Here is a 19654-nt window from a genome sequence, read left to right on the forward strand (position 1 = left end):
CCTTGTGTGGGAGAGATACACGCTCCGCTTTTTCATATGAACACTCGTGTCCTTCGTTTTACTTTTAATGTTCAATGATAAAAGTTGGAAGCTATTGCACTTATTTATATTTGGTTGAAAGCAGAAAATGCCTCATCATGTCTTGGATAATTTGACACTTGGCAATTGTTTTGAGATCTCAAGAAGATCATGATTAAGTTTTTTTTCATGTAGTCTAAGCCTATTAGTGGGGAACTACTGTAGAGCTTGTTAAAATTGGTTTGCATAATTGATCTCTCTTAAGGTCTAGATATTTTCTGTTAAAGTGCTTGAGCAACAAGGAAGATAGTGTAGAGTATTATAATGCTTGCAATATGTTCTTATGTAAGTTTTGCTGTACCAGTTCATACTTGTGTTTGCTTCAAACAACCTTGCTAGCCTAAACCTTGTATCGAGAGGGAATACTTCTCATGCATCCAAAATACTTGAGCCAACCACTATGCCATTTGTGTCCACCATACCTACCTACTATGTGGTATTTCCTGCCATTCCAAAGTAAATTGCTTGAGTGCTACCTTTAAACAATTCAAAATGCTTCTCAATTTGTATCAATGTTTTATAGCTCATGAGGAAGTATGTGGTGTTTATCTTTCAATCTTGTTGAGCAACTTTCACCAATGGACTAGTGGCTTCATCCGCTTATCCAATAAATTTGCAAAAAGAGCTGGCAATGGGATTCCCAGTCCCAAATTAATTAACAAAAATAGACACTCCTCCATGGTATGTGATTGTTGGACGGCACCCGAGGATTCGGTTAGCCATGGCTTGTGTAAGCAAAGGTGGGGAGGAGTGTCATCATAATAAAACTAAAATAAAAAGGCACTCCTTCATGGTATGAGATTGTTGGCGAGGCACCCGAGGATTCGGTTAGCCATGGTTTGTGAAAGAAAGGTTGGAAGGAGTGCCACCCAAAAATAAAAATAAAATGGGAGCCGCTCTTTGAAGGTTTGTCTGGCAAGGGGGTTAGAGTGCCCACTACCATTCGTTGACAACAACAAACACCCCTCAAAACTTTACCTTTATGATCTCTATATGTTTTCAAAACCAAAGCTCTAGCACAAATACAGCAATCAATGCTTCCCTCTGCGAAGGGCCTTTCTTTTACTTTATGTTGAGTCAGTTTACCTACTTCTTTCCATCTTAGAAGCAAACACTTGTGTCAACTGTGCATTGATTCTTACATACTTGCTTATTTGCATTCATCATATTACTTTGTGTTGATAATTATCCATGAGATATGCATGTTGAAAGTTGAAAGCAATCGCTGAAACTTATATCTTCCTTTGTGTTGCTTCGATGCCTTTACTTTGAACTTATTGCTTTATGAGTTAACTCTTGCGCAAGACTTTTGATGCTTGTCTTGAAAGTATTATTCATGAAAAGTTTTGCTATATGTTATCTACTTGTTAGCAACTATAGATCATTGCTTTGAGTCACTTCATTCATTTCATATGCTTTGTAATAGTATGATCAAGGTTATGTAAGTAGAATGTCACTACAGAAATTACTCTTTTTATCGTTTACCTACTCGAGGACGAGCAGGAACTAAGCTTGGGGATGCTGATACGTCTCCGACATATCCATAATTTTTGTCGTTCCATGCTTGTTTTATGACAATACTTACATGTTTTGCTTGCACTTTATGATTTTTTTATGCGTTTTCCGGAACTAACCTATTAACAAGATGCCACAGTGCCAGTTCCTGTTTTCTGCTGTTTTTGGTTCCAGAAAGGCTGTTCGGGCAATATTCTCGGAATTCGACGAAACGAAGACCAAACCTCCTATTTTTCCCGGAAGGCTCCGAACACCGAAGAAGAGTCGGAGAGGGGCCGGAGGGCCACCACACCATAGGGCGGCGCGGCCTGGCTCGGGCCCGTGCCGGCCTGTGGTGGGGAGCCCCTGAGTGCCCCTCTCGCGCCGCCTCTTCGCCTATAAAATCCCTTTCGACCTAAAAACACCGTACCACTTGACGAAACTCCGAGAAAGACTCCGGGGCGCCGCCACCATCGCGAAACTCCAATTCGGGGGACGAAGTCTCTCGTCCCGGCACCCTGCCGGGCGGGGAAGTGCCCCGGAAGCCATCTCCATCAACGCCATCGCCTCCATCATGCTCCGTGAGTAGTTCCCCCATGGACTACGGGTTCTAGCTGTAGCTAGTTGGTATTCTCTCCCCCATGTACTCCAATACAATGATCTCATGAGCTGCCTTACATGATTGAGATTCATCTGATGTAATCGGTGTTGTGTTTGTCGGGATCCGATGGATTGTTACATTATGATTGTCTATCTACAAAGTTTATGAAGTTATTGTTGCTGCAATCTTGTTATGCTTAATGCTTGTCACTAGGGCCCGAGTGGCATGATCTTAGATTTGAGCTCTATAATTATTGCTTAGATTGTATCTACAAGTTGTATGCACATGTCACCGTCCGGAACCAAAGGCCCCGAAGTGACGAAATCGGGACAACCGGAGGGGATGACGGTGATGTGAGGGACACATGTTTTCACGGAGTGTTAATGCTTTGCTCCGGTGCTCTATTAAAAGGAGTACCTTAATATCCGAGTAGATTCCCTTGAGGCCCGGCTGCCACCGGCTGGTAGGACAATAGATGTTGTGCAAATTTCTCATTGCGAGCACGTACGACTAAATATGGAAAACATGCCTACATGATTAATGAATTGATGTTCATTCTTAATGCCTTATCAATCCTATCAATTGCCCAACTGTAATTTGTTCACCCAACACTTGTCACTTGTTATTGGAGAGTTACCACTAGTGTAGATAGCTGGGAACCCCGGTCCATCTCGCATCATCATATACTCGTTCTACATGTCAACTATTTTCTGGTACCATTGCTCTCATATTGCTATTACTACTGCTGTGTTACTGTTACTACTGCTCTCATATTACTGCTACTTTCACATCACCCCTGTTACTAGTGCTTTTCCAGGTGCAGCTGAATTGACAACTCAGTTGTTAAGGCTTATAAGTATTCTTTACACTAGTAGGAAAACCCTTATAGGCGGAGCTTATTTCTGTGGCGCACCACCAAAAATGCGCCACAGAAAGTTATTTTGTGGCGCACCAGACACGGTGCGCCACAGAAATAGCTCAATTTTGTGGCGCACTAGGGATCCATGCGCCACAGAAATTTGGTGGGGCCAGCCCCAATCATTGGTTTCACTATTTCTGTGGCACACAGGATCACGTGCGCCACAGAAATAAGACATTCTGTGGCGCACTGGCCTGGTGCGCCACCGAATCAAGACGTCTCGTGGCGCACCGGTTCCGGTGCGCCACCGAAAGCCTTATTTCGTGGCGCACATGAGTTCCATGCAACTCCACCCCCCCCCCCACGTGGATCGCCTTTTTAACCTCTCGTAAAAAATATAAAAAATAGATAAAAGTTTCAAAAAATAAATCCCTTCAAGATGCCTATGTATTATGTCATCTTTTACCACTGAGAATTAACAAACAATAATTTCGACTTTTTTTGCAAAATTACGTGGGAAAATCATCAAAGTGGATTTCTGGTTGCATACGAACTCGAAAAAAAACTCATAATATATCAAAATGATCCCACGAAAAATCTACATCCGAATTCACCAGGGCTTGCCCGGTTGGACAATTTTTAGAATCTACAAATTCGAAAAGAGTAAAAAGTTACGGGCAGTTAAAGATTTTTTGCTGCAAAATACAAAAAAAAAAGAAAAAAAATTCTGTGGCGCACCAGGTGCCCATGCGCCACAGAAATAACGTTCGAAATTTGAAATTTCTGGCGCCCACTTCTCCTTCTCTCCTCCATTTCTCCACTTCTCCCCTTCTCCCATTCTCCACTTCTCTTCCTCTCCTCCACTTCTCCACTTCTCCCCTTCTCCTCCTCCCCTCTTCTCTTCCTCTCCTCCACTTCTCCACTTCTCCTCTCTCCTCTCCTACACCAGCGACCAACTCCGGCGACCTACTCCGGCGACCAACAACTCCGGCGACCTACTCCGGCGACCTACTACGGCGACCACGACCAACACCTCCTCCGGCGACCACCTCCTCCACAACAACCACCTTCTCCTCCTCCTCCGGCGACAACAACAACCACCACCACCACCTCCTCTACCACCACCACCACCACCTCCTCCTCCTCTACCACCACCACCACCACCACCACCTCCGCCTCCTCTACCTCTACCACCACCACCTCCTCCTATTGCACCACCACCACCACCTCCTCCGGCCGGCCTCATCCTCCACCCACCCACCCCACCCACGCAACCAATCACCCACCTCCGGCGACCTTCCAGAAAAATTAAAAAAAAAAATTCGGCGGATCTAGATCTGGCCGCCACTTTTTTTGAAATTTTAAAAAAAATTCTGTGGCGCACCGGCGGTGGTGCGCCACAGAAATAAGACTTCCTGTTTCTGTGGCGCACCACCGCCCGGTGCGCCACGTAAATAAGCTTACGTGGCGCATTGGCTGGTGCGCCACAGAATCCTTATTTTTGTGGCGAGAATTCTGTGGCGCACCACCCATGCGCCACAGAATGTGTTTTTGGTGCGCCACTGATGAGGCTTTTCCTACTAGTGTTACCTCCCCTTGTGTCGAATCAATAAATTTGGGTTTTACTTCCCTCGAAGACTGTTGCGATCCCCTATACTTGTGGGTTATCAACGTCGACTACACGATACTTCACCATTTATGGGCCTAGGGGAGTGCATCTTGTATTCGGTTGCTAATTGCGGGGTTGCCGGAGTGACAGAAACCAGAGCCCCCGTTAGTATATCGATGCAAGAGGGATCGCAGGATCTCAGAGTTTAAGGTTGTGGTTAGATTTATCTTAATTACTTTCTTGTAGTTGCGGATGCTTGCAAGGGGTATAATCACAAGTATGTATTAGTCCTAAGAAGGGCGGTGCATTAGATAGGTTCACCCACACAACACTTATCAAAACAATGAAGATTATTTAGCCACATGAAGCGAAAGCACTAGACTAAAATCCCCGTGTGTCCTCAAGAACGTTTGGTCATTATAAGTAAACAAACCGGCTTGTCCTTTGTGCTAAAAAGGATTGGGCCACTCGCTGCAATTATTTCTCTCGCATTTTACTTACTCGTACTTTATTCATCTATTACATCAAAACCCCTTGAATACTTGTTTGTGAGCATTTACAGTGAATCCTTCATCGAAACTAATGTCAACACCTTCTGCTCCTCGTTGGGATCGACATTCTTACTTATCGAAGATACTACGATACACCCCCTATACTTGTGGGTCATCATGCCTCAACTTGTCGTCTTTCATACGGTCTTCCATGTGTCATCGCAATAACTTGACATGCTCTTTGTTTCTGAATAGACGTTTCAATCGTGGTATTATAGGAGCATACCACATCACCTTCGCAGGAACCCTCTTTCTGCGTGGCTCGTCCTCAATATCACCAGGGTCATCTTTTTCTGATCTTATACCGCAGTGCAGTGCATACCGGACATTTATCCATATTCTCGTACTCCCCACCGCGGTAGAGGATGCAGTCATTAGGGCATGCATGTATTTTCTGCACGTCTAATCCTAGATGGCAGACAATCTTCTTTGCTTCGTACGTGCTGGCGGGCAATTCGTTTTTTCTTGGAAGCATCTTCTTCATTATTAACAACAATTTTTCAAATGCCGAGTCAGCCACACCGCTCTCTGCCTTCCACTTCAGCAATTCTAGTGTGCTGCCTGATACGTCTCCGACGTATCGATAATTTCTTATGTTCCATGCTACTTTATTGATGATATCTACATGTTTTATGCATACTTTATGTCATTATTATGCGTTTTCTGGAACTAACCTATTAACAAGATGCCGAAGTGCCAGTTCCTGTTTTCTGCTGTTTTTGGTTTCAGAAATCCTAGTAACGAAATATTCTCGGAATTGGACGAAATCACCGCCGAGGTTCCTATTTTTCCACGAAGCTTCCAGAACACCCGGGAAGGACCAGAGGGGGGCCACAGGCCCACCAGACCATAGGCCGGCACGGCCTGGGGGTGGCCCGCGCCCCCTATGGTGTCGCCGCCTCGTCAGCCCTCCTGCGCCGCCCTTTCGCCTATTTAAAGCCCCTGCATCGAAAACCCTTACGGAGGAAGCCACGATACGAGAAAAGTTCCAGAGCCGCCGCCATCGCGAAGCCAAGATCTGGGGGACAGGAGTCTCTGTTCCGGCACCCTGCCGGAGCGGGGAAGTGCCCCGGAAGGCTTCTCCATCGACACCGCTGCCATCTCCACCGCCATCTTCATCAACGCTGCTGCTCCCATGAGGAGGGAGTAGTTCTCCATCGAGGCTCGGGGCTGTACCGGTAGCTATGTGGTTAATCTCTCTCCTATGTACTTCAATACAATGATCTCATGAGCTGCTTTACATGATTGAGATTCATATGAGTTTGTATCACAATTTATCTATGTGCTACTCTAGCAATGTTATTAAAGTAGTTTTATTCCTCCTGCACGTGTGTAAAGGTGACAGTGTGTGCACCGTGTTAGTACTTGGTTTATGCTATGATCATGATCTCTTGTAGATTATGAAGTTAACTATTGCTATGATGGTATTGATATGATTTATTCCTCCTACATAAGCGTGAAGGTGACAGTGTGCATGCTATGTTAGTTCTTGGTGTAATTGTGTTGATCTATCTTGCACTCTAAGGTTACTTAAACATGAATATCGAATACTCGTGGAGCTTGTTAACTCCGGCATTGAGGGTTCGTGTAATCCTACACAGTTAGTGGTGTCCATCATCCAACAAAAGAGTGTAGAGTATGCATTTATCTATCCTGTTATGTGATCAATGTTGAGAGTGTCCACTAGTGAAAGTCTATTCCCTAGGCCTTGTTCCTAAATACTGCTATCACTGCTTGTTACTGTTTTACTGCGTTACTACTGCTACGTTACTACTGCATGTTTACTTCCCGCAATATTACTACCATCAACTGCACACCAGCAAGCACTTTTCTGGCGCCATACTACTGCTCATATTCATTCATACCACTTGTATTTCACTATCTCTTCGCCGAACTAGTGCACCTATTAGGTGTGTTGGGGACACAAGAGACTTCTTGCTTTGTGGTTGCAGGGTTGCATGAGAGGGATATCTTTGACCTCTTCCTCCCCGAGTTCGATAAACCTTGGGTGATCCACTTAAGGGAAACTTGCTGCTGTTCTACAAACCTCTGCTCTTGGAGGCCCAACACCGTCTACAAGAATAGAAGCACCCGTAGACATCAAGCTATTTTCCGGCGCCGTTGCCGGGAGGAAAGGTAAAAGGTACTCACACTCCGGATCTCGGCTACTAAGCTATTTTCCGGCGCCGTTGTAAGTACTCGAAGCTATTTCCTTTAGACTCGCAATTGCGACATTTGGTTTCTTGTTTACACTAGTTAGGCATAATGGAAAACAACAAAAATATGAGAGATCTTTATGAACTTTATCTTGAATTAGGACATGATGTGTTTGAAGAAAGAATTAAGAAACCCATGGAACTTTATATGCATGCTAATGGGAGTGTTATTACTATGAATGCTTTGAACACCATTGTTGCTAATGCTATGGAAAATTCTAAGCTTGGGGAAGCTGGTTTTGATGAGCATGATATTTTTATTCCCCCAAGCATTGAGGAGAAAATTTTCTTTGATGATACCTTGCCTCCCATTTATGATGATTATAATGATAGTAGTCTTTTGTTACCACCTGTTATGGAGGATAAATTTGATTATGATTACAATATACCTCCTATATTTGATAGCTACTTTGTTGAATTTGCTCCCACTACAATTAATAAGAATGACTATGCTTATGTCGGGAGTAGTAATTATTTTATGCATGAGACTCATGATAAGAATGCTTTAAGTGATAGTTATATTGTTGAGTTTGCTCATGATGCTACTGAAAGTTATTATGAGAGAGGAAAATATGGTTGTAAAAATTTTCATGTTACTAAAACACCTCTCTATGTGCTGAAATTTTTGAAGCTACACTTGTTTTATCTTCCTATGCTTGTTACTTTGCTCTTCATGAACTTGTTTATTTACAAGATTCCTATGCATAGGAAGCATATTAGACTTAAATGTGTTTTGAATTTGCCTCTTGATGCTCTCTTTTGCTTCAACTTCTATTTCTTGCAAGTGCATCATTAAAACTGCTGAGCCCATCTTAATGGCTATAAAGAAAGAACTTCTTGGGAGATAACCCATGTGTTATTTTGCTACAGCAATTTTTGTTTTGTTGAGTCTTGGAAGTTGTTTACTACTGTAGCAACCTCTCCTTATCAAGTTTTTGTGCCAAGTAAAGTTTCTATGTCAAAGTTGATGTTATATTTGGGATCGCTGCGCAGAAACAGCATTGCTGTCTGTCACGAATCTGGGCACAGTTCTCTGTAGAAAATTCGAAAAAATCTGCCAATTTACGAGCGTGATCCTCAGATATGTACGCAACTTTCATTAGTTTTGAGTTTTTCCATTTGAGCAAGTCTGGTGCCAGCTTTAAATTCGTCTTTACGGACTGTTCTGTTTTTGACAGATTCTGCCTTTTATTTCGCATTGCCTCTTTTGCTATGTTGGATTCATTTCTTTGATCCATTAATGTCCAGTAGCTTTATGCAATGTCCAGAAGTGAAAAGAATGTTTGTGTCACCTCTGAACATGTGAATTTTTGATTATGCACTAACCCTCTAATGAGTTTGCTTGAAGTTTGGTGTGAAGGAAGTTTTCAAGGGTCAATAGAAGAGGGTGATATAATGTGATCGAGAAGAGTGAAAGGTCTAAGCTTGGGGATGCCCCGATGGTTCATCCCTGCATATTTTAAGAAGACTCAAGCGTCTAAGCTTGGGGATGCCCAAGGCATCCCCTTCTTCATCGACAACTTATCGAGTTTCTTCTAGTGAAACTATATTTTTATTCGGTCACATCTTATGTACTTTACTTGGAGCGTATGTGTGCTTTTATTTTTGTTTTTGTTTTGTTATCTTAGTTCTCTGAATAAGTTCATCCTTGTGTGGGAGAGAGACACGCTCCGCTGGTTCGTATGAACACATGTGTTCTTAGCTCATAATATTCATGGCGAAGTTTCTTCTTCGTTAAATTGTTATATGGTTGGAATTGGAAAAATGCTACATGTAGTAATTGGTAAAAAGTCTTGGATAATGTGATACTTGGCAATTGTTGTGCTCATGTTTAAGCTCTTGCATCATATACTTTGCACCTATTAGTGAAGAAATACATAGAGCATGCTAAAATTTGGTTTGCATAATTGGTCTCTCTAAGGTCTAGATAATTTCTAGTATTGAGTTTTGAACAACAAGGAAGACGGTGTAGAGTCTTATAATGTGTACAATATGTCTTTTATGTGAGTTTTGCTGCACCGGTTCATCCTTGTGTTTGTTTCAAATAACCTTGCTAGCCTAAACCTTGTATCGAGAGGGAATACTTCTCATGCATCCAAATTCCTTGAGCCAACCACTATGCCATTTGTGTCCACAATACCTACCTACTACATGGTATTTCTCTGCCATTCCAAAGTAAATTGCTTGAGTGCTACCTTTAAACAATTCAAAAGTTATTACCTCTTATTTGTGTCAATGTTTTATAGCTCATGAAGAAGTATGTGGTGTTTATCTTTCAATCTTGTTGGGCAACTTTCACCAATGGACTAGTGGCTTCATCCGCTTATCCAACAATTTTGCAAAAAGAGCCGGCAATGGGATTCCCAGTCCCAAATTAATTAACAAAAATAGACACTCCTCCATGGTATGTGATTGTTGGACGGCACCCGAAGGATTCGGTTAGCCATGGCTTGAGAAAGCAAAGGTGGGGAGGAGTGTCATCATAATAAAACTAAAATAAAAAGGCACTCCTTCATGGTATGAGATTGTTGGCAGGCACCCGAGGATTCGGTTAGCCATGGTTTGTGATAGAAAGGTTGGAAGGAGTGCCACCCAAAAATAAAATAAAATGGGTGCCGCTCTTTGAAGGTTTGTCCGGCAAGGGGGTTAGAGTACCCGCTACCATTCGTTGACAACAACAAACACCTCTCAAAACTTTACTTTTATGCTCTCTTTATGTTTTCAAAACCAAAGCTCTAGCACAAATATAGCAATCGATGCTTTCCTCTTTGAAGGACCATTCTTTTACCTTTATGTTGAGTCAGTTCACCTATTTCTCTCCATCCCAAGAAGCAAACACTTGTGTGAACTGTGCATTGATTCTTACATACTTGCTTATTGCATTCGTTATATTACTCTATGTTGACAATATCCATGAGATATACGTGTTATAAGTTGAAAGCAACCGCTGAAACTTAATCTTCTTTTGTGTTGCTTCAATACCTCTACCTTGAATTATTGCTTTACGAGTTAACTCTTATGCAAGACTTATTGATGCTTGTCTTGAAGTACTATTCATGAAAAGTCTTTGCTTTATGATTCACTTGTTCACTCATGTCATTACCATTGTTTTGATCGCTGCATTCATCTCATATGCTTACAATATGATCAAGTTTATGATGGCATGTCACTTCAGAAATTATCTTTGTTATCGTTTTACCTGCTCGGGACGAGCAGAACTAAGCTTGGGGATGCTGATACGTCTCCGACGTATCGATAATTTCTTATGTTCCATGCTACTTTATTGATGATATCTACATGTTTTATGCATACTTTATGTCATTATTATGCGTTTTCCGGAACTAACCTATTAACAAGATGCCGAAGTGCCAGTTCCGTTTTCTCGCTGTTTTTGGTTTCGTAAATCCTAGTAACGAAATATTCTCGGAATTGGACGAAATCACCGCCGAGGTTCCTATTTTTCCACGAAGCTTCCAGAACACCCGGGAAGGACCAGAGGGGGGCCACATGCCCACCAGACCATAGGCCGGCGCGGCCTGGGGGTGGCCCGCGCCCCCCTATGGTGTCGTCGCCTCGTCAGCCCTCCTGCGCCGCCCTTTCGCCTATTTAAAGCCCCTGCATCGAAAACCCTTACGGAGGAAGCCACGATACGAGAAAAGTTCCAGAGCCGCCGCCATCGCGAAGCCAAGATCTGGGGGACAGGAGTCTCTGTTCCGGCACCCGCCGGAGCGGGGAAGTGCCCCCGAAGGCTTCTCCATCGACACCGCTGCCATCTCCACCGCCATCTTCATCAACGCTCGCTGCTCCCATGAGGAGGGAGTAGTTCTCCATCGAGGCTCGGGGCTGTACCGGTAGCTATGTGGTTAATCTCTCTCCTATGTACTTCAATACAATGATCTCATGAGCTGCTTTACATGATTGAGATTCATATGAGTTTGTATCACAATTTATCTATGTGCTACTCTAGCAATGTTATTAAAGTAGTTTTATTCCTCCCGCACGTGTGTAAAGGTGACAAGTGTGTGCACCGTGTTAGTACTTGGTTTATGCTATGATCATGATCTCTTGTAGATTATGAAGTTAACTATTGCTATGATGGTATTGATATGATTTATTCCTCCTACATAAGCGTGAAGGTGACAGTGTGCATGCTATGTTAGTTCTTGGTGTAATTGTGTTGATCTATCTTGCACTCTAAGGTTACTTAAACATGAATATCGAATACTGTGGAGCTTGTTAACTCCGGCATTGAGGGTTCGTGTAATCCTACACGATTAGTGGTGTCCATCATCCAACAAAAGAGTGTAGAGTATGCATTTATCTATTCCGTTATGTGATCAATGTTGAGAGTGTCCACTAGTGAAAGTCTATTCCCTAGGCCTTGTTCCTAAATACTGCTATCATCGCTTGTTACTTGTTTTATCACGTTACTACGCTACGTTACTACCGCATGTTTACTTCCCGCAATATTCCTACCATCAACTGCACGCCAGCAAGCACTTTTCAGGCGCCATACTACTGCTCATATTCATTCATACCACTTGTATTTCACTATCTCTTCGCCGAACTAGTGCACCTATTAGGTGTGTTGGGGACACAAGAGACTTCTTGCTTTGTGGTTGCAGGGTTGCATGAGAGGGATATCTTTGACCTCTTCCTCCCCGAGTTCGATAAACCTTGGGTGATCCACTTAAGGGAAACTTGCTGCTGTTCTACAAACCTCTGCTCTTGGAGGCCCAACACTGTCTACAAGAATAGAAGCACCCGTAGACATCACTGCCCAGCTTTTTCTGGCCATCTTCACAAGTTGGGTACAATAATTTGGTGTGGTCCTGTAACATCTGCTCTAACTGCAACCGCTCCTTTTCTATATCGCAGCCTCGCCATGCATCAGAAATGACACGACCAAGATCATCAGCGGGCTCATCTGGTTCATGTTCTTCACCCTGACCTTCTTCTTCATTGTCTTCCATTGCGGTATCAACGTACTCAGGGAACATAGATTGGTAGTTGTCATCATTGTTCTCTTCTTCATCGCCGTCTTTCATCATAACCCCTCTTTCTCCATGCTTCGTCCAAATATTATAGCCAAACATGAAACCGGAATGAAGGAGGTGGCTCTGAATGACTCTTGAGAAAGTGTGATCCTTCTCATTCCGACAATCAACACATGGACAATACTTAAAGTCATCACCATGCTTGTTCGCCTCGGCCGCATCGTGAAAAGAATGCACGCCTTTTCTGTAAGCGGGTGCGTGTCGATCACCGTACATCCATGGATGGCTCATCTGCATTATACAACTGTATATCAAACACAATCACGATCCTAAAATTAGTACCGCACGTTCTAAACGAGAAAATAGTTGCTAACATTTTAGGACAAGTGGAAATTGAGAGGAGGAAGTTTAAGTGTGGCTCGGGCACCTAATATCATGTTTGTCTTCTGTGAACTCAAGTGGCATCGCTCTAACACACATTTCAACAAACACCTCTAGTGCATACTAGTAAAAAAAGACTAGCACAAACCCCACACTCCTCCCACTAGGAAAAAACAAGAGAGTAGGGAGGGGGGGGGGCTGCCATATATATAGGCTAGCCATTTGTCCCGGTTTGAGATACAAACCAGGACTAAAGGGGGAGCACCTGACCGCAGCGGGCCGCATAACCCTATCTCAAACCGGGACACATGGGTCCTAACGAACGGGGAGCAATGGTGCCGTACGCTTGGGCGTTCTCGGAGCGACGTGGTCAGGTCTTTAGTCCCGGCCCATGACACGACCGGGACAAAAGAGGCCTGACAAAAGGCCTGTTTTCTACTAGTGTCGATGCTATGCATCTTATTATCCATTAGGTAAACTTAATTTCTCCCAAACTCAAACAAACAATTGTCAATTGGCTGCTCGGGTGTGGGTGTGGGTGTGTGTGTGGGTGGGGGGAGGGGGCCGGGTCGCGCTCCCCTGGTTCTGGCCCTATAATGACTAGTGGTCTGCATCCGTACACCCCCCAACTTGTGAAGGGTAGTATGATCATTTGCATGTAATTATCCTGATTTAATGAGATTGTCCTATCCGGATCTAGATCCAAGCTTCTATATCCGATCGTATCCGAGGATTGTGCCAATGATCTTGACGCTAAGCTACCTTTTCGAGGTTGTGTCGTCGATGAAGGACATTGTCGTTTGTGCTAGTAAACACCGTAGAGGGACGATGCTGAGAGGACGGGGCCACCACTAGTTTTGCCCAGATGCATACGCGTACATATCAAACTAGGCCATACAGGATTGCACACGACTATACTACGACTTAATAATTAGTTAATTGTGAAATTATTATTCGACGGTGATCACCATACACTTGATTATGAAGGGATAGATAGTAATCTCATCCCTTGTTGTGTTTAAGTCTTATGACGGTGTAGCGAAGAAGAAGACATGACTAAAGGATGAGGCATAGGTAAAATAGATTAAGCATGCGTTAATGTTGTCACAATGGCTACACAAGAAGTGGATTGTACTTGAAAATATGTGATCCAACAAACTAAATAAACGCAAACCAATTGGCAACTCTGGTTCTAGAGAGAGGAAAAAATCAATTAACAACACTAAGGTGCCGCGCGTGGGTTCTGTTGAATAAACACCATGCAATGATGCAACCCAGAAGCTAACGACAAAATAAAAATCCAAGTTAATTTGCACCATGATGCCAAATTCGGCTGCGCTTGCATGATTTCCTGCTGGTGGCTGTTACTATCGTGGAGACAGGCCGTCGAGATCGCGGGTGTACAATTATGATGGGCGATGATTGCTACGTTTCATTTATCCAAATGTGTGTAGTGCAATGCAAGGTAATGTGAATATGTCTGGTCGATCAGTCGATGTGCGGAGTACGCGTACGTACTCACCTGAATGCAACCTATCGATGTCGCCCGTTTCTGATTAAGGGATTAGGAGTTCAAGGACCAGGTGGGAAACTGATGGTATCTGATCAAGAAAATTTTGAGTAAACAATGTTACTCACCGCCTGATTAGCAACCTGATGTATAGTTTTGTAGAAACGGCAGATATTATCACATTAGGTGCCAGTGACAATGTCTGAAAATTCCCAATGCCCGTGACATCACTTGAAAATTCCCAATGAGTGGCAAGTAATCAATGGTTCGGTATATTATTTCCGGTTATTATAACTCATGACAGCATGAATCGTAGAATAATCCAATAATCGCGAGTGATATCTCAATCGCAGCCCATAAACAAGTAGTACTAGTATATACAAAATCATATGGTGGCGACACTGCCGTGATTGAGTGACTTAGCTTTAGGTTTTTTCAGGTGTTCCAAGATTGGTCCACTTTTCGTATTAGTTAAGGGTACATGCTTCGCATGATGAGAAAAATACATAATCCTTTTTAAGCAAGATGCATACAGTGACAGGAAGTGATTTCTCTTAACAAATGCCTATACAGCATGATAATCAGACGGAGTTTCTTGTGAAAACAAGCGTGTGTAAATATTGAATTGTAAACATCATGATTTCTACTATGATGAGTGAGAGTAGCTACACTATAAAAAAAGAGAAATATCAGCGTCTTACTCCTCGCATAAAAAATAAAAATAGTACACCCTCCAGTCAAATACTTCTCTAAAAATATATATATTTAGACTTGTTTTATTTTATAGATTTACTCAATTTTGGACAAATATTTTGGATTGGACTCAGTACTCAGTACACATTTGCAGGTCTGTAGTAGAACGTACAAGCTGCTCCATGTAATTACAAGCCGCATGCCGTTTTTGTCTCAATGTTTTTTGGTCGATAGTTTTTTTCAAAATTGCCTGGTAGGTTGCTACTATAGTACTGCATGTGCTCTCTCTCCCGCGACGTAGGTAGAAAATTCTAGAGCCCGGTGGAATCAGTGCAACTACAGAAGTATCCAGAGAGATGACAAGGCAGACTGGGGGAGCGCGAATCCCTGCTCTCTCAGCCATTAGATTTGCCTATCGAATGGTATACATATTACCACGAAGCTCTCTACTTAAAGATAGCAAATGTGAGCCGTCTGATTGAAACGATCCAACGGCCTACGTGATTGGATATTCGTACACTATATAGGAGTATAGATAAAGTCTTAGTTACAATCCTATGTGCAATCCATGTTGCAACCCGCAACTAAAACGAGTAACGAAGCTATTTTACGGTGTAGGACTGACTAAGAATCAAATTAATTCTTAGCAGACCAAAAATTAAGCTGCAAAACCGACTTGAATATGCTTTGCATATTTGCACCAGGTTTTTTGAGTTTTGACGTCCCGAGAAGGATAACAGGAACCCCCACCCTGCTTTGCCATCTTGGAGGCCACATCAAATCCACCCTCTTTGGTCTCTGCCAGTGGGGCTCGTATCAGGGCTGCAGGTCATACCATCACTAGTAGAAACAAGGGCTTTCGTTTTTTGCCCCAGATGGCTTTTGCACCGGATTTGGCACGAACCGGTGCTAAAGGGGGTCATTAGCACCGGTTCGTGGGGAGCAGCCGGCCGAGGGACCTTTTGCACCGGTTCGTGTTACAAACCGGTGCAAATGAGATAGCTCATTTGCACCGGTTTGTAACACGAACCGGTGCAAAAGGTTTGTCGCCAGCACGTGTCAGCCGAGGAACCTTTTGCACCGGTTCGTGTTACAAACCGGTGCAAAAGATAGCTCATTTGCACCGGTTTGTAACACGAACCGGTGCAAAAGGTCCCCAGCCCTTATATCAGCTCACCTCCAACCAGCCTATTCACAACTTCATTTTTTCTAGGAGAAAGGTGTGTGTGTTAAGTGCTACCTTGCATTTCTTTGGCATGCACACAAGGTGCTCGATGAAATGTCTGAGAGAATGATGCCGCTTGATTTTACACAAAACAAAAATGAGATGAGGTGCCGGAGCGACACTTAAGCTTTCTCCTCTTTCTTTCCCTCCTCAATCAAGGTTAAACAACTTTATCCTTTCATTTCTACGGTGCTAATATCCACTATATATATATATATATTATGATGTTTTGTAATGGTTTTTTGATAAACTTAATTATTTGATGTAGATGAACCGGCGGCAATGGATGTACGTTGACCGACGTCTGCCCGAGTTCACTTCGGGCCTCGAAAGAATTTTTCCGTGTGGCTGAGGAAAACCCACGAAGCAGATGGTTATATATGTTGTCCATGTGTTGATTGCCGGAACTTAAAGCAATACCCTCGAATGGCAAGTCATTCACTCCCACCTGCTTTGGAAAGGTTTCATGCCCAGCTATAATTGTTGGACCAAGCATGGAGAAAGAGGGGTTATGATGGAAGACGACGACGAAGAAGAAGAGGATGATGATATGTACCCTAACTACGGTGATACTCGCAACAGGGCATGATGAAGATGAGGAGGCAGGTGGAGGTGATCAAGATGAAGAGGCATCGGATGAGCCCGTTGATGATGATCTTCGTCGGGCCATCGCTGATGCACACAGAGATGCAGAAACTGAAAACGAGAAGCGAAAGTTAAAGGGCATGTTAGATGATCACAAAAAGAAGTTATACCCAAATTGCGAAGATGGCAACATAAAGCTCGGTGCCACACTCGGAGTTGCTGCAATGGAAGGCAGAGGCTGGTATATGTGACAAGCCATTTGAGAAGTTACCGAAAATAATGAAGAGGAGGTTTCCAAAGGATAACGAATTGCTCGACGATGACGTACGAAGCAAAGAAGGTTCTCTGCCCTCTAGGATTAGAGGTGTTGAAGATACATGCATGCATTAATGACTGCATCCTCTACCGCCTTGAGTACGAAAATTTGGAAAAATGTCCGGTATGCAATGCACTACGGTATAAGATCGAGCGAGATGACCTCTGGTGATGTTGAGGGCGAGCCCCTAGGAAGAGGGTTCCTGCCAAGGTTATGTGGTATGCTCCTATAATACCACGGTTGAAACGTCCGTTCAGAAATAAAGAGCATGCCAGGTTGTTGCGATGGCACAAAGAAGACCGTAAGAAAGACGAGAAGACTGAGACACCCCGCCGATGGGTCGCAGGTGGAGGAAAATCGATAGAGAGTTCCCGGACTTTGCGGATGACGCGAGGAACTTAAGGTTTGGTCTAAGTACGGATGGAATGAATCCTTTTGGGGAGCAGAGCTGCAGTCATAGCACCTGGCCTGTAACTCTATGTATCTATAACCTTCCGCCTTGGTTGTGCATGAAGCGGAAGTTCATTATGATGTCAGTGCTCATCAAGGCCCAAAGCAACCCGGCAACGACATTGATGTTTACCTACGGCCATTATTTGAAGAACTCTTACAGTTGTGGAGCAAACCAGGTGTTCTTGCATGGGATGAGTACAAACAGGAGTCATTCAACCTACGAGCGTTGCTTTTCGTGACCATCAATGATTGGCCTGCTCTTAGTAACCTTTCGTGACAGTACAAACAAGGGATACAATGCATGCACGCACTGCTTAGATGAGACCGAAGGTGCTTATTTGAAGAAATGTAAGAAGGTTGTGTACCTGGGGCATCGTCGATTTCTTCCAAAGAGGCACCCCGTCAGAAAGAAAGGCAATCATTTCGGAGGTGAGGCAGATCACCGGGAGAAGCCTGAACTCCGTACAGGTGATGCTTTACTTGATATGGTCAAGGACATAAAAGTAATATTTGGAAAGGGTCCTGGCGGCCAATCTGTTCCCAAAAAAAGGCTTCGAAGAAAAATCTGTTCCCAAAGAGGTTGTTACCGGACACGCACCCATGTGGAAGAAAAAATCTATATTTTGGGATCTACCCTATTGGAAAGTCCTAGAGGTCCGCTCTTCAATCGACGTGATGCATGTGACGAAGAATCTTTGCGTGAACCTGCTAGGCTTCTTAGGCGTGTATGGGCAGACAAAAGATACACCAAAGCAAGGGAGGACCGAGTATCGTATGAAAGTCCCAAAGAACAAGCAAGAACAGGATTACAAGACGGATACGGGGAGTCGCTTAAGTCCCGGGCAGCTACGCTCTTACCAAAGCGAGAGAAGGAAATCTTTTTGAAGTCCTTTACGGTATCAAGGTGCCGTCTAGATTCTCATCAAATATAAAGGGAATTATAAATATGGCGGAGAAAAAATTCCAAAACCTGAAGTCGCATGACTGCCACATTATTATGACGCAGTGCTTCCGGTTGCACCGAGGGGCTTCGTCGGAAAATGTTCGAATACCCATTGTGAAGCTATGTGCATTCCTTAATGCAATATCTCGAAGGTAATCGATCCAGCTAGTCTTCCAAGGTTACGAAGGATGTGGTGCAATGTCTTGTTAGCTTTGAGTTGGTGTTTCCACCATCTTTCTTCAATATTATGACACATCTCCTGGTTCACCTTGTCGTAGAGATTGCCATCCTCGGTCCTGTCTTTCTACACAATATGTTCCCCTTCGAGAGGTTCATGGGGGTCTTAAAGAAATATGTTCATAACCGTGCTAGGCCGAAGGAAGCATCTCCAAGGGCTATGGAACAGAGGAGGTCATCGAGTTCCGTGTTGACTTTATTCCCGACCTTAAGTCGATTGGTGTTCCTGAATCGCGACATGAGGGGCGACTAAGTGGAAAAGGCACTCTAGGAAGGAAATCAATGATATGTAGGGACTGGCATTTCTTTCACTCAAGCACACTACACAGTTCTACAAAGTTCCACCTTGGTGGCCCCGTATATCACCGATCACAAGAATATTGTACGCTCCGAATATCCGGGCGGTCCGAAGACTGGATTACACATAAACATATGCGGACATTCGGCGGTTGGCTCCGAACACATCTCATGAATAACAACGCCATTGATGATCAATTGTACTTGTTGGCCGGGTCACCATCTTCGACTATACTCGACTTTCCGAGGGTACGAGATAAATGGAAATACCTTCTACACGTTCGCCCAAGATAAAAGAGCACCAACCAAAACAGTGGTGTCCGCATTGATGCAACAAACACTAACGAGTGGGGAAAAGGACACATATTATGGTTACATAGAGGAGATATGGGAACTTGACTATGGACCTTATTTTAAGATCCCTTTGTTTCGGTGCAAATGGTTCAAGCTTGATGGAAAAGGGGTAAAGGTAGACCAGCTGTACGGAATAACAACGAGTGGATCTCAACAATCTTGGTTACGAGAGACGAACCATTCGTCCTAGCCAATGATGTGGCTCGGGTTTTCTATGTGAAGGACATGTCCTCCGGACCGAAGAAAAGAAAACAT

Source organism: Lolium rigidum, chromosome 1 (genome assembly GCF_022539505.1).
Source record: "Lolium rigidum isolate FL_2022 chromosome 1, APGP_CSIRO_Lrig_0.1, whole genome shotgun sequence".
In the NCBI taxonomy this organism is placed as follows: Eukaryota; Viridiplantae; Streptophyta; class Magnoliopsida; order Poales; family Poaceae; genus Lolium; species Lolium rigidum.